Source organism: Amblyomma maculatum, chromosome 7 (genome assembly GCF_055883805.1).
Source record: "Amblyomma maculatum isolate TAMU_Amacu chromosome 7, ASM5588380v1, whole genome shotgun sequence".
Taxonomy (NCBI): Eukaryota; Metazoa; Arthropoda; class Arachnida; order Ixodida; family Ixodidae; genus Amblyomma; species Amblyomma maculatum.
In genome coordinates, this window is record NC_139350.1 from 22,445,396 (window position 1) to 22,459,641 (window position 14,246).

Here is a 14,246-nt window from a genome sequence, read left to right on the forward strand (position 1 = left end):
TCTTTGCTGCACTTCTTGATGTTCATGGCCAGTTGAGAGTTTACACTAATATTTCGATAGTATCACCAAGTATCTTGACGCAGTAGACCTATATCCACACCTGAGAAATTTGAATTTCTGCTCATTGCAAAAAGCAATATCAATGCTGTCAAAATTCTAGTTACTATAACGAGGTAGGTCACCTCATCGGTCGCCATACCTTCTTAACGAGTTTTGCTCATTATTCCATCAATGTTTCGTGCGTTACACTCGAAATATTTGCGATTGTTTTTCAACAAATGCAAAACGCACAGCATTTGCCTAATCAGGCAGCGTAAAGCCCCAGAACCCAGTTTGGATCAAAGCGGCCCCAGACCTCTCCCATTTGACATTAAGTGAAGACTTCGAAGACCTCTTTTCCTGAGCAAACAGAAAACTGGAGAACGTATATTCAGCAGCGGAGAAAAAATTATTTTTCATAGCTTTGTGCTGCGTGGCCACCTGTGCTTGCCTCACTAGCGGCGCGAGTTGCCCTCAATGGTCGTTATTCACGTAACCTTTTCGTAGGTCTCCTTCTATTGTTCTATCCCACAAAGAACAAAGCTCGAAAATAGGCTCGAAGTTCTCTCGCCAGATTGGATGCTGCCAGAGAGTAGGCAGGAGTGGGAATTTTTTTCAGGTTGGTAGAAGAGGCGTGGACATTTAACTTCAAGAGAATTACGCTGCCCTATCATTAAAAATGCACTGAGTAAAGTCGCACAATATAAAATTGTATTATTTTTACTTTCTCCGTCATGTGCCACCGAAAGTCACTGGTTCTGTACGAATTAGTATTCATATGGATAAGGTATGCACCATAACTGCCATTTTTGACGTGCCTATTTTTTTAGGCTCTTTGACAGTAAATGAGAATGCATTTGCGGTGTTTTGGAAATAACTGTGTACTATGACAACAACTAATTATTTAATGTAGAGTAATGCATGGCCATGTGGTGAGCAGCATGTACACATGTTAATGATAAAACAAAACTATCACCTTGCACCATAGCGATTATTCTCGGAGTGCAGTGAAAGTTTTACGTGACATAAAGGGAATAAAATTCTCTTATCGCTCTTACCTTGGGTTCTCTAAGTCATTTCTCATTGACACCAAGAGTGGTAAGGTTGGTGTTGCAATTTTTCTTGCGTTGTAATAGTGGTTTAGTGCTCAGTAGTTACTCGAATAAATTTGTATAAAGTAAAAATTCGTGCTGGCCATTTTTTAGGCTCCTTCGAAGTTCCTATTGTCTTGAAAATAATCAGCTTAAGAAATACAGGCCGACCGAGAAGACGACAAACAAAGGGTTCAATTCACTAACGCTCTTCCAAAACCCTCGATCCACACTCAGTGAGTAGCCCAAAAGTTGCGACCCATTCTATTTATCACCCAAAGAAGGTTTACGTGAAGCAAATGTCAAAGCTGTGAAGCACTTCTGGTTTACCGAAACATAAGAAGTACTACCTCTGCCTGCTGGTGACGTTCACGTCGCCTTCAACATTTCAAATGATATCCAAGATTTTAAAAATATATTGGCCTGTCTGAACACGCTAGCTTAGGCATACGGAAACAAGTACAGAAGGGGGAAGTGAAACAAAAGCCTGGTTTAATCGGAGCAGTAGCCTTGAAAACAAGGAAGAGGACGCGTAAAGGAAAGGTAAAAGTCGAGGCGCTTGCCACCATACATCTCGCGCAGCTTAAGATGGTGATGATAACCGACACTAAAATGAACGGCTCGCTATGTTAGCCCCATCTGGGGCTTTCTTTCACCTGACCTTCAACCTTGTCGTTCAACCCTGCCTTTAAGCGGAGTGGTCGCAAAGCTAATCGCCTCTGCCATTGCGCTCAAATGTTCGCAACAGGTGACGTCACTCTAGCACTCAGATCAATTCGTTGGTGCAAGCGCAATTTTATACGTACATCATCTAGCCAAACGCGTTAAATCCGGGCAAGAAGCAATGCTTATTAACTGCATGAGACCAGAAAATGATTATTCGACAAATCAGACCCTAGATAAGATAGGGATTTGAGGAGACAGGGACTTCACTATATAGATTTGTGGCCCTAATCAAACATTTGCTGCTGCCACAGCTCGTTCACTCTACATTAGTATTTTTGCATGCAAAATTTAGTTCTTATAGACCAATGTCTTGATAAGAAGCCTTAGGCTTTCTTATAAACGCTTTTGAATCGGAGGAAATATAGATATTCAAATTAACTTTCGTGGAATTCCAGCAATGTAAACAAATAGCCTTTCAACAGATTTTGAAAAAGAAGCTTACATTGATATCGATGTTTCATTCCTTCTTGCTTTCGCAAGAAGGAATTCTGAGATATACATAGTGTACTGTGAAGAGGTTTAATATAATGGAAGTGCAGGCGAAAGAAGACAAAGCGAGAAGCAAGGCAAACTACATGGCCAGTAAGCAAGACGGTTTAAATCCCAGCAACCCTTTCGCTGCAACTTTTTTCATCCCTAAATTGATTTGCAGTGTACATACGCATCTCTAAGACGTCAATTACAAAACAACTGTCTTTTTTACTGAGAAATTATTTTTTAAAATACACGCGTTTTCACTACTTAGCTAAGTGCAACGGAAAGAACATCGTTTACTGATCATCTGTAAAGTAAGTGAAAAACGTAGTGCTTTGACATTTCTAATCTTTTCCCACATTATTTGCGTAACTGCGAAAAAGTTAAATTTGTCAAATGTTCTGAAGTATGTAAAGAAGAATTATTTTTTAACGTGCGTATTTTCAATACCCAAACGGTTGTAGTGGGCCAGTAGAAACAAAAATAATAGGGGACATTTAAACTCCGCCTTTCAAGGCATCACGACCAACTGATTACTGCGTTTCACTCCACGCGTGTTAAACTACAAATCCTAGAAATTTGACCCCGTTATTTACAGTATATATGTTTAATGATTTTTTTCTCTATTATTTCTAATGCAGCTTTTTGATCCCGCAACCATCGGTCGCTGACGTCATAACGACATATCATCCCCATTTCTTCTGCTATTCGCGGCTGCACTCTTCCATGCACGCCGTGGATGGTGGTCCCTGAGAGCTTTATTAAGGCAAAAGCCTTTAAGAGCTCTTCCGGTTACCGTCCGTCCGTTATATCCAAAGGCTGCACAGAGCTAGCTGTGATCCTGCCCCCCCCCCCCCCCCTCATCGCCCCTTGAAACAAGTGGCGGCACCGAATGAATGAATAAATGAATGCAAACTTAAATTTTCCACCGAAAAGGCACCCTCCGTTTCCCGCCCCCGGAACGCAGGCCAGGAGGGGGGGGGGGGGGGGGGTCGGGAGGAGCCCCGCAGGCTAAGGACTGGTGAAGGTACAAATGTTCTTCACGGCCTCAGCCGCCAGTCGGATGGCCTGCTGCTGAATAGCGAGGTCTCCGCCTCGCAGCCAAATCTCACAGGCTTCTCTACTAATAATGTTCATGCCGGAGCCTGGGGAGTCGGCGTTTTCCCAAAAGAGTATCTCCCGTTTTTCAGCCCGCTAAAGCCGGGCATAGAGAACTTGCTTCATCTAATGTTGCGATCTGGCTCACTGTCAGGCACCCGGTTTGATTGCTTTAAGAAATATTGTATCTTCTAGAGATGGGTAGATACACGTACGTACTACATTTGCCGCTAATGCTGATATTGGCTGGACAGGTAGGATACCAAAGTATGGCTTTACGTGGTTACAGGAGTGCCCAAACAAGGCTTCTTTCTCTGTACATGCTTAAGTTTATGCTGTGCTTTCACACTTCGACATTTTTATTGAGGCATCACTAGAACCCACCTTTTCTCTCGTGAACAAAATTATGCCAATTATTGATAGATCTGGCAAAACTGAGCATTGTTTCATCGACTTTCAACACGAAAAGCCATTCCAGGATCTAGTACAGCGGAAACTAAAAGGGCGAAAAATTTGGTTGCTCATAATGTGCGATAGCGTGCTGCTCTGTAAACACTGAAGAATCGCAAGGTATATTCTCCTTGACAAAGTGCACATCCTTTCTAAAACTTTCATGATAGCTCACCACTGTGAATATGGTCCTGATGCGTAGGTGAATTTCAACCTAACGATTCTTCCCCTCCTGTAAGTGCACGCGAAGACAAGTTTTGATATTGAAGTCCGACTGACCTCACGGCGAACTGATCTTTTGCATCTTTGCTATAGTTTGATGCCTGGGCGCAAAGTTGATTTCAGACATACGTAGCTTCTTTGTGGATACAACATTACACGCACGCACGCACGCACGCACGCACGCACGCACGCACGCACGCACGCACGCACGCACGCACGCACGCACACACACACACACACACACACACACACACACACACACACACACACACACACACACACACACACACACACACACACACACACACACACACACACACACACACACACACACACACACACACACACACACACACACACACACACACACACACACACACACACACACACACACACACACACACACACACACACACACACGCACACACGCACACACACACACACACACACACACACACACACACACACACACACACACACACACACACACACACACACACACACACACACACACACACACACACACACACACACACACACACACACACACACACACACACACACACACACACACACACACACACACACACACACACACAGAGTTCTAGTTTTCGATTTCCAGGATATGTCTGATTTGCAAACCGATCACATCATTCTTGTCAGTAACGGGCAACTTAAGACTGCAACCAAGCGAAAGATCAAACAGGTTTTCGGAAAGGATACTTCACTATCGATCATATCCATACCATCAACCAACCAGGTGATAGAAAAATGCTCGGAATATAACCAGCGCTTATACTTAGCGTTCATTGATTACGAAAAAGCATTTGACTCAGTAGCAACCTCGGCGGTCATACAGGCATTGCGAAATCAGGGTGTAGTCGAGCCGCACGTGGAAGTGCTGTAAATATATATTTAGAAGGTGCACAGCAACCATAGTTCTGTATAAAGAAAGTAACGAAATTCCTATAAAGAAAGGTGTTAGGCAAGGAGACACGATCTCCCCAGTACTATTCGCAGCTTGCTTCGAAGAACTATTCAGAGTCTTGGAATGGCAGCAGTTAGGGATAACAGTAGATGGAGAATACCTGAGTAATCTGCGATTTGCTGACGAAATTGCCTTGCTGAGTAACTCAGGGGATGAATTGCAAAGAATGATTGATGACCTAGACAGGAAAAGTAAAACACTAGGCTTGAAAATTGATATGCAGAAGACTGAGATAACGTTCAATAGCCTAGGGAAGGAACAGGAGTTTACGTTAGGTAGCGAAGCACTGGAAGTAGTAGGCAAATATATCTATTTAGGACAGGTAGTAACCGCAGATCCGGACCATGAAAGGGAAATAACAAGGAGAATAAGACTGGGATGGAGCGCATTTGGCAAGCACTGCAAGATTATGAATAGCAGCTTACCGGCATCGCTCAAGAAGAAAGTATACAACAGTTGCATCTTACGTGTACTTACCTATGGGGCTGAAACATGGATGTGAACAAAGAGGTTTCTACTTAAGTCGAGGGCAATGCAGAGGGCTATGGAAACAAAAATGGTAGGGATAACGTTAAGAGATAGGAAACGTGCAGAGTGGGTCAGAGAATAAGTCAAGTCACTGAGAATAATACTGGAAATCAAGAAAAAGAAATGGGCATGGGCAAGACATGTAGCGCGAAGAAAGGATAACCGCTGGTCGCTTAGGGCAACAAACTGGATTCCAAGCGAAGGAAAGCGTAGCAGAGGGCGGCAGAAAATTATGCGGGCGGACGAGGCTAAAACGTTCGCAGGGGTCAAGTGGATGCAGCTTGCACAGGACCGGGTTAATTCGATGAGAGATGCCTTCGCCCTGCAGTGGGTATAGTCCGGCTGAGGATGATGATGATGATGATGATGATGGACATGGGACAAATATTTAACCGTCACATTCGCCCAGTTTAAAAAAAAAACTGCCACTGCACAATGGGATACGGAATCGAAGCACAAAGCTGGTTTGTTAGAGCCTGCCCTCCTTCCAATCTCCTATGTGTACATTTGAAAGATAAGAGCTCTCTGTTGCCTGAAATACGGATAAAAAGTACACAATTTTCAGATAAGTTAGGCTTCATAATCTTCAGATTAGAACAAACATTGCCTGGATTAGCCAGCAAAAGAAGCAGCATCGGCATCATTCCCGAAGCGGGCAATACCGTTTGCTGGCCCCATCGGCACAAGTCGTATATATGCTGAACCAAAAAGCGACGAAAGAAGGCTGTTGATATATTATTCAGATTTCGTTTTAACCGAAAAAAAAAGCAAGATGATTTTTTTGTCCTTTTCACCTGTGCAGTGGAGCCCTCTCTGCCAGCTCTTTAATTGAGAGGGAAGGGAGATTCCTTCGTAGTAACTCAGAGCTCAATCATTTCATTCATTTTAAACTAGATGGGAGCCTGGCTTCAATGTTAATTTTCCCAGTGAAGTGCATGCTCCGCTTTTTTCCGCTGTGTGCACTGCTTCTGGCTTCGAAGCCAACACTTGCTATTCTTTACAACGATCGTAGGGGATGGAAAAGTTTGCGCTTTGCCTATCCATCCGTCGACTATTAAATACTTGTGTAAGAGCGTTGTTGGGTTGTACAAAACTTATTGGGTCATTCTTCCTCCACTTAGTGATAACATGTGCTTGAAGATCATCGGAACCATTCAAACTTACATATATTTTATCCATATTGTTCAATTTGCTTTCGAGCAGCGGTGAGATTTAAAAAGGTTTCAGAATTTCTGGTAGTCAATTTTGAGGCTCTGTTCTATAATTATTTCGTGTGCTTACGTGAAGAGCGATCATTGCCATAATGACTGCAAAACAGAACATGGTTTTTGCAAGCAGCATAAATGCTTTTTTTTTTTTTCAAATACTTCAAACGGTGCTTTCTGTGATAGAAATATAAAATTTCCTATCTTCATTTTGGCAAATACTCCCAGATGCTTATACATGAGCCCTTCTAACCTAATGGAAAATAGCTGCTTAATCTCTTTAATATCAACGTCCTTACAGGGAAATGGTTATAGAACGAGCCCTATTGCACTGTACTGGCCTGTGTCAGTTACTCCAACTAATTTGTAATGTCGGTGTGTTACTCTATGTGAAATCAATGCACTAGAACTATCGTTTTAGACTAAATTAATATTAATAGTGGGAGCCTCTATTATGAAGAAAGTAGCTCACATAATTCAATTTTTTGCTGATAGGGCACTTCTCGGAAAGTAGAGAAAACTAAAAAAACGGGACAGTGTGCACATGCAAGTACTGGAGGTCACATTTACGACACCATGTTAGTGAGAACGTTACGTCAATACTACTGAAAACAATCGATATGAAAACTACAAAGTGTCTTCTTATAATCTGTGTGACTTGTTTCCGAAAAGGCAGTTTACATATCGGCCTAATTATAAGCACATTTATCGCCACATGACAAGCACCTGTTATAAATTGGTTCGTCAAAGAAACAATCTAGAAAGCGCCAAATATTGTTATAAAACGCTAACTGAATTGGTTATTCCAGCTCAATCAGTATAGTGAACAAATTAAAGAGGAGGGCTATAGGTGGCATAAGGTTCTTCGTCTTCGTAGTCAGCCATGACCGCGTTAGCATGGCTTCTACATAGAAGTATACTTAGTAACTATGCCAAGCGTCGAGATTGATGTATGCTCAAAGTCTTCATATGCGATTGGGACGAAACCTCTGGCCATTGAAAAATTGCATATCGTAGTTGAGGAAAAACCGAATAATAGTCTTTTATTTTTGCTGTTCTCGGCTGAGACTCGACTGCTTTCTGCGTTGGTGGTCCGTAAGCGCGACGCAAAACACAATGGACGCAGCCGCAATATTCATGGCTGCTAACATCCAGTAGAATGGGTCGTAAGAACCCATTTCGTCCCTCAAGAAACCTGTAAAACAAGATAGTGATGACCTCATGAGATAGCTATATAAATTTCAGGTCCGTTATTTTTGACCTAATAGCGCATATCTAAGATTAAGGCAAAAACGATTATAGAAAATATAGCAATTTTTTACATTCTGGCTTTTTATGTGTCTACTTTAACATAGATAAACCATTGGTAAGGATACAAGGACAAAGGGGTTTCAAAGCTCGCTAGAAATTCGACGGAAACGTTTGAGAATGCTTAGGTGCCAAGTGGGAAAATTTGAACACGGCCGCAAAGAGCGCAACAGCCCCTTCATGTTTCACCATACAGAGCAGACACGGCCACGACTCCCGCTCCTTTACAAGCATTTACACGCTGAAACCTATATGAACGCACACGTTTCTGCTAAATATAATATATGCCGAAAAGCTATGCGGTTGCAACAGGCGCGCCGCCGCGAGCGCAAACAGCACCACGGCCTGTCATTAGACTGCTACCAACTATACTCGCCGCTCGATCGTCAGACACACAAAACTTCACATGCCGTCCCTCGTATGGTTAAAGAACCACACCTCTACTTCCTACTTGCACCCACCCTCTTCATATTTCTGCGACGGACCGTGAAAGTTGCGCACTGCAATCAGATCTTCCGACGATCGGGTGGGCAATATTTTCTCTTTAAGAAAGAAAGAGAAGAGCGCATATCTTTAAATACAAATGTACACTTTTTGGGCTCAGAGTCGTCAGTTTAAAGGCACTGATTTCCATTTGTTTTGTAATCATCGGACTGATTTTTGAAGCGCAAACAGTGCGTGAGCAATTAAAGAGACAACAAACAGGACCGAAAAGACAGATTCTGGCCATTCAGATACAAAGAAACTCACCACCTCCCATATCCCGGGTTGATTCCATGTTGCCAAGGATACCGAAGCAGATAAGCAATGCGGTCGTTTACTTTTATCTTTAACTATCAAATACATATTTTAGCAGATGGCACGACCAAAACCTACGTGGCATGATTGCAAGCAAACAGAAACTCTAGGGCAGCGACTTCATTTACAACAGAAATCTATTTACGCCAAAAGCTCTGTCGCACGCGTCTAACAGCAATGTCCAGCCATACACTTCACTGCAGAATTGAAGATGACAGTTGGAAAAATCTCGGCGCACTGTTACACAAAGCGCATTAATGCAACCAAGATTCTTGATGTGAAGAGAAAAACGCAAGGTAGTAATTAGTAGTAGTAATACAAATGTAATTGTTCATGTAATTATGAAATGTATCCTGCCGGTTCGACTGGTACACGTATCTTAACGCAGATAATACTGACCCCTATATTTCTGTAACTAGTCTGTGAAACAGGGCATTCGCTAAAGAGTTCAATTTTAATTACCTATACTTCCAGAATAAGCGCATTGGATGTCAACTACCTTTGCTCATGCTCTCGATGTTTTTAAGAGAATGCCTAAAAAATTGTGGTGCTCTATATAATGGTGCCTACGAGTCCCAGCATGTAGCCAAATCTGAAGCAGCATTTGTTTTGTAAAACGACGCTATTTTTGTCTTATGTTATTAGAGCATAAGAGAAATATTATTGCATTTTTTTCTTCAAACTGCAATCCTAACTATGCAGCTATGTTAGTAAAAGCATAACTGCTGTGTTTCTCTGTGCAGTGAATCAGTTCTCCATTCACGGAGAGCGCCTCGCTACAAACAGTCACCCTTCACGCTATGCTGTCAAAGAATTGTTGTGGCTGTAAAATAAAGCATGTTTGCACGTACAGCTGCAGCACGCCCCCTGAAATGCTTCGTATACAGTTGGAAACATATTTGTGCATAACCTTTATTTATTCCGATCATTCTGTGAGTAAAACAAACCGTTCCATCTCGATGGTGCGACAGGTTCATGCCAATGAACCTAAATTCTAAAGTTTATTCAGAATGAATGTTTCCCTTCCGAATTTGAGGTTCATCCTCAATCGAACAGAAGACTTGAATAGCATTCTCATTTTAACATTTCAATTATATTAGACCGGCTGATAATTTTTGTTCATATATAATACCATAGCGTATTTCTCTCAATATGATCATTGGGTATTCAAACTAGATTTTTGTGAATGCTGCCCTCCAGAACCTATGGCTTAATTGGCATTCTGCTTTTATTACAGAAATATGCCACAATATCTAACCGTTGAGCTTAAATTCAGCTTACCTATCACTGCAGGTGCGGTCAGGAGCACTGGTACCATTCCGAGGCCTTGCAAGCCACAGGCGAAGCTCAGGCTTTCTACGCCGAGGTAGTCGCCGTACAGGACGGCCTTGACGCAGAGCAAGAATCCTCGGCAGACACCCAGCGTTGTCGTGAGTACCGCAAGGATGACATACTCGTGAAAGACATGAGAACTAGGCTGGCTGCGGAAACAGCTAGGCTGCCCGCTGCTAAGGGGCACCTACTGTTTGGTATTTTGTCGGAAAGGAAGGACACCACAATTCGACCCACCAGCATGCCAAGTGCTGCAAAGGTTTGCAGCTAGTTGCATTGGCTCAAGGTGCCAGCGTTTTTGTCGATTCCATACGCCACAATGGTTCCCTCATGCATAGAACTGGAATAGCCTACAGCCACGTATACCGCAACGAGCGCGTAGCTGAGCGAAAGAGAACACAGCAGTGCTTCACCATGTCGGGTGCTTTCACAACCAGATATTTTGTTCGGGGACAGTTGCCCTGGCATTGGACATGGTTCATGTCCTGAAAAGAAAAAATACTTTTTGCGCTTTCACCTGGAGCGTCCTGCACAGAGGTTGGTGCTGCTTCAGCATGTGGGTTTCTAAAATCTTGCATTTTCATTTTTTCTATATTCACAGATCCTTTTGCTTTCTGTAGCTACTTTATGCGCATCTGTAGACGCAAAGTGCTGTGGTTCCCGCCATTTCCACCGGCAGCGTCACACAAAAGGTAGTCGGACGGAAATACTCCATTACAAGAATTACTAATACTTGCAGAAATTGTTTGCTCTGTCATCACCGGGCAAAATGTTTTCCTCAATAAAACACATGGTCCAAGCAGACGCGGATTTTTGAGCAACATCACGAGAGGTATTGAGTGCGCTGCTATAGCGCCCATAAGAAGGAGTGCTGGCAGGGAACCGTAGTTTTCAGAAGTGGTGGCTAGTAAACTTGGTCCTACGGCGCCAGACGCCGCCCATCCGACGTAGTTGAAGGCGGTCGCTGTTGCGCGATACTTATCAAAATATGTGAGAGTATAGAGGAAAAGCATGATTATTACGATTCCTGCACCTGCACCTGAAAAGAAAGGAAATTCAAATTATTCGAAGCATTCCATTTTTTTTTAAACGAAAGTGGTCATGGGTGTGTACATGCGCATCCATGCGTGTGCATGTGAAGGCGTATCTGAGCATTGTCCTTCAATCGACATACCAGAATTGTCATAAAATGTGGCAAGTAGTTTTTAAGTTTACATCCCAATTGAGATAATTGTTCACTCACTTGCGTACAATTAGTGATGAAAAAGCCAGGTGGTCAAAGTGGGTAAAGGTACAGCGGTGAGAGTGATCATGGTTTAGAAATATAAGCAATTTGTATAGATTTTACTAGAAGCGAACGTTCTGTTTTCCGAACCACAAGCATATGCCTGCTAAATTCACTCTTAATACGGTTGTGTATTGCATTTATTTCGTTACCAGTAGCACTACACTCTTAAGACAGCAATACTTGAGCACAAAATGAAATTAGGTTTTGATTGGGGGAAGTTCCGCAAAACCACTTCTAAGAAGAGTTGATGGAGACATTTCCTAATTTCATGTTTAGGGTACAAATCTATTCGGTAAAATCATGAAGGATGAATTCTGCACTTCGCTACCATTTTAAGGCACACAAAATAACTAGAAACGTTTGAAGGTTAAAGAATAAGTAATAAGCTCTCCAATTAAAATACTGTTGTTTCGACTTGATCTCAGGTGTTCATAGAATTTATCATTATTCCGGAAAAAAGTTCTATTTTGTTTAATCAAAACAAGACTTCATGCATAAAAAAGTTCCCAAGGAAACGGGATCGCATCCCTGCCGTGGTGGCCGCTTTTCGAAGGAGGCGAAAACCAAGGCTCCCTTGTGCTGTTCGATGTCAGTGCACAGTAAAGTACCCCAGGGGGTCGAAATTTCCGGAGACCTCCACTACGGCGTCTCTCATAGCCTGAGTCGCTCTGGGAAGTTAGACACCAGAAACCACAACCACATGCTGAAAAATTCTACGGATACAGAAAACTAGAGAACAGTCTAATTAAAAGATAAAAATCAAATCTGCAATACCCCTCAATACACCTCACCGTATGCTGCGCCGACAAGTGCGCTCATCCACACAATATTTGAAGCAAATGATGATGTGACCAGGCTCACGGCCACCAGGGTAGCGCCAAGAAGAGTCATGTAGTACACAGGAACCTTTTGCTGGAGGACCGTGGTAAGCAAGCCTGCGTAGGGGCAATGGTTAGTCTCCAGCAAACCGCGGATCATAGTAGCGACCAGGATCGCGAAAAACTTTTATTTGATGACATTCAATTTTGTGCCATGTAGCATTATAAATACAAGTGGCGTATATTTTTTTCACAGAGGACAACGATCTAGGTGAGTCCTTGAAAAGCACGTAGCATACGCTTAGAAAATAAATCGCTCTGACACACGAGAGCTGCAGCTGCAAAGTTCTTCGAGCATAGAAAACAACTTTGGGAAATTATCTTTCCCCCAATAGCAACTCGAGAAAGCTACCATTCCTCTGAATACCTACAAAGCTACCATCGTTTTTGTGTCAAGTTTGTTTTTTCGCATCAAACTTGTACTCTTAAAGTCGATGTCACATAAACTTATCTGCAAGTACACAGGTTATGGGCCTGTAAATAAATATTGCTTGCCGCAATCTTTTGAAAGTGTGCGTATATATTTTCTAGCTTTCGCTCTGCTGTCTACCTGTATCATAAAGAAGAAGCAAGATGCATGCTTAGAGTATGATGTATGACTGAACTTTTAACTTGCGCTCTTGTGCCGTACTTTTAAATGTTGAGCTTGTGTCCCCAATAATGCAACACCTTACACAGGGCGCGATAGTGGAATAATGCAGCAGGCAAAATAAGCTTCCGCTGTTGTTATGACAATTCAACTAGGGTTAACCAGAGTTAAAGCACAACTAATTTTTTATTCTATTCTCGATTGCAAACGTATACTGCTTCATAACGTCGCGGTTGCAAAGTATGACTTAAGGAACCTATCTTGGAGGGTAGCGGCAAATAACTTTATTTATTATTCAGCCGCTACTCCTTCAATTGGGCAGAATAAGACACAGCGAGTCAACTGGGCGGATTTATGCAAAAATACCTTGCAAAAATTCAGTTGGCAAAAGTGCATAGCTTTCTAAAAACGAACTAAGCGAATTTAACTGTTAAGCAGCCTGCAAAACAAGCAGTCTTTGTGCATCCTTGATCTGCAAAACTGAGTTTTCATATTTAATTTCGAGTGGGCAGAGTACGCACCCAGTATTATTCAAATAGGCATATCATGCAGATTTGAAACCTTCAAAAAGTATCTCCGGAGTGGCGCAGTAGTTAGAGCACTCGAGTACAATGAAACGAAGAGTTGAGCTAGTTGATACATACTTGAAGGGAATAGCAGCGCAGAAAAGAGACAAGGAAGAAAGACAACACTGGCGCTATGAACGGCAGTTTATTAGAAAGAAACACGCAAAATATACTCTTTTTACAGCCAGGAGTCCATGTGCAAAACCAGACGTCAACATAATAACTTAGTCTTTGGAATCAATATATATTAGTTCACAGTCGTGAACAGCTACAGAAAGTGCACGTGCTTACACACGAGTCATGTTTTTTGAGAATATAAAACGCTTGACTGATTTTTCTTTTTAGATTACCTTTCTGTTTGTACAAAATTATGGTTTCAATAAAAAAGATGGACACATGATTTTTCAGACAAATTAGATTGGTTGTTAAACCGACACTTCCAGTAATTCAGAGTACGATTTGAGGATGGTGCTCTATCAAAGAAGTGTTGTTCACACGTAGGCGGGTATTTAGGCACATTTTCGTTCAGCCTAAGTAGGTTTTCCTGCATAGGAAAGGCACATCATACACAACTCATTCTGCGCCAGGGACAAACCTCAGGTCATGCCTTACCTGGCACCCTCTTTTTGTTTTTCCTAATTTCTTTTTGTTTTCCCTTGTTTTGCA

At 42.3% G+C, this 14,246-nt stretch overlaps 1 pseudogene; it reads right to left on the reverse strand.

The window, feature by feature from the left end:
• Positions 1-7,864: 7,864 nt before the first annotated feature.
• Positions 7,865-10,820, reverse strand: LOC146182816 (monocarboxylate transporter 10-like; annotated as a pseudogene).
• Between the last annotated feature and the right edge of the window lie 3,426 nt (positions 10,821-14,246).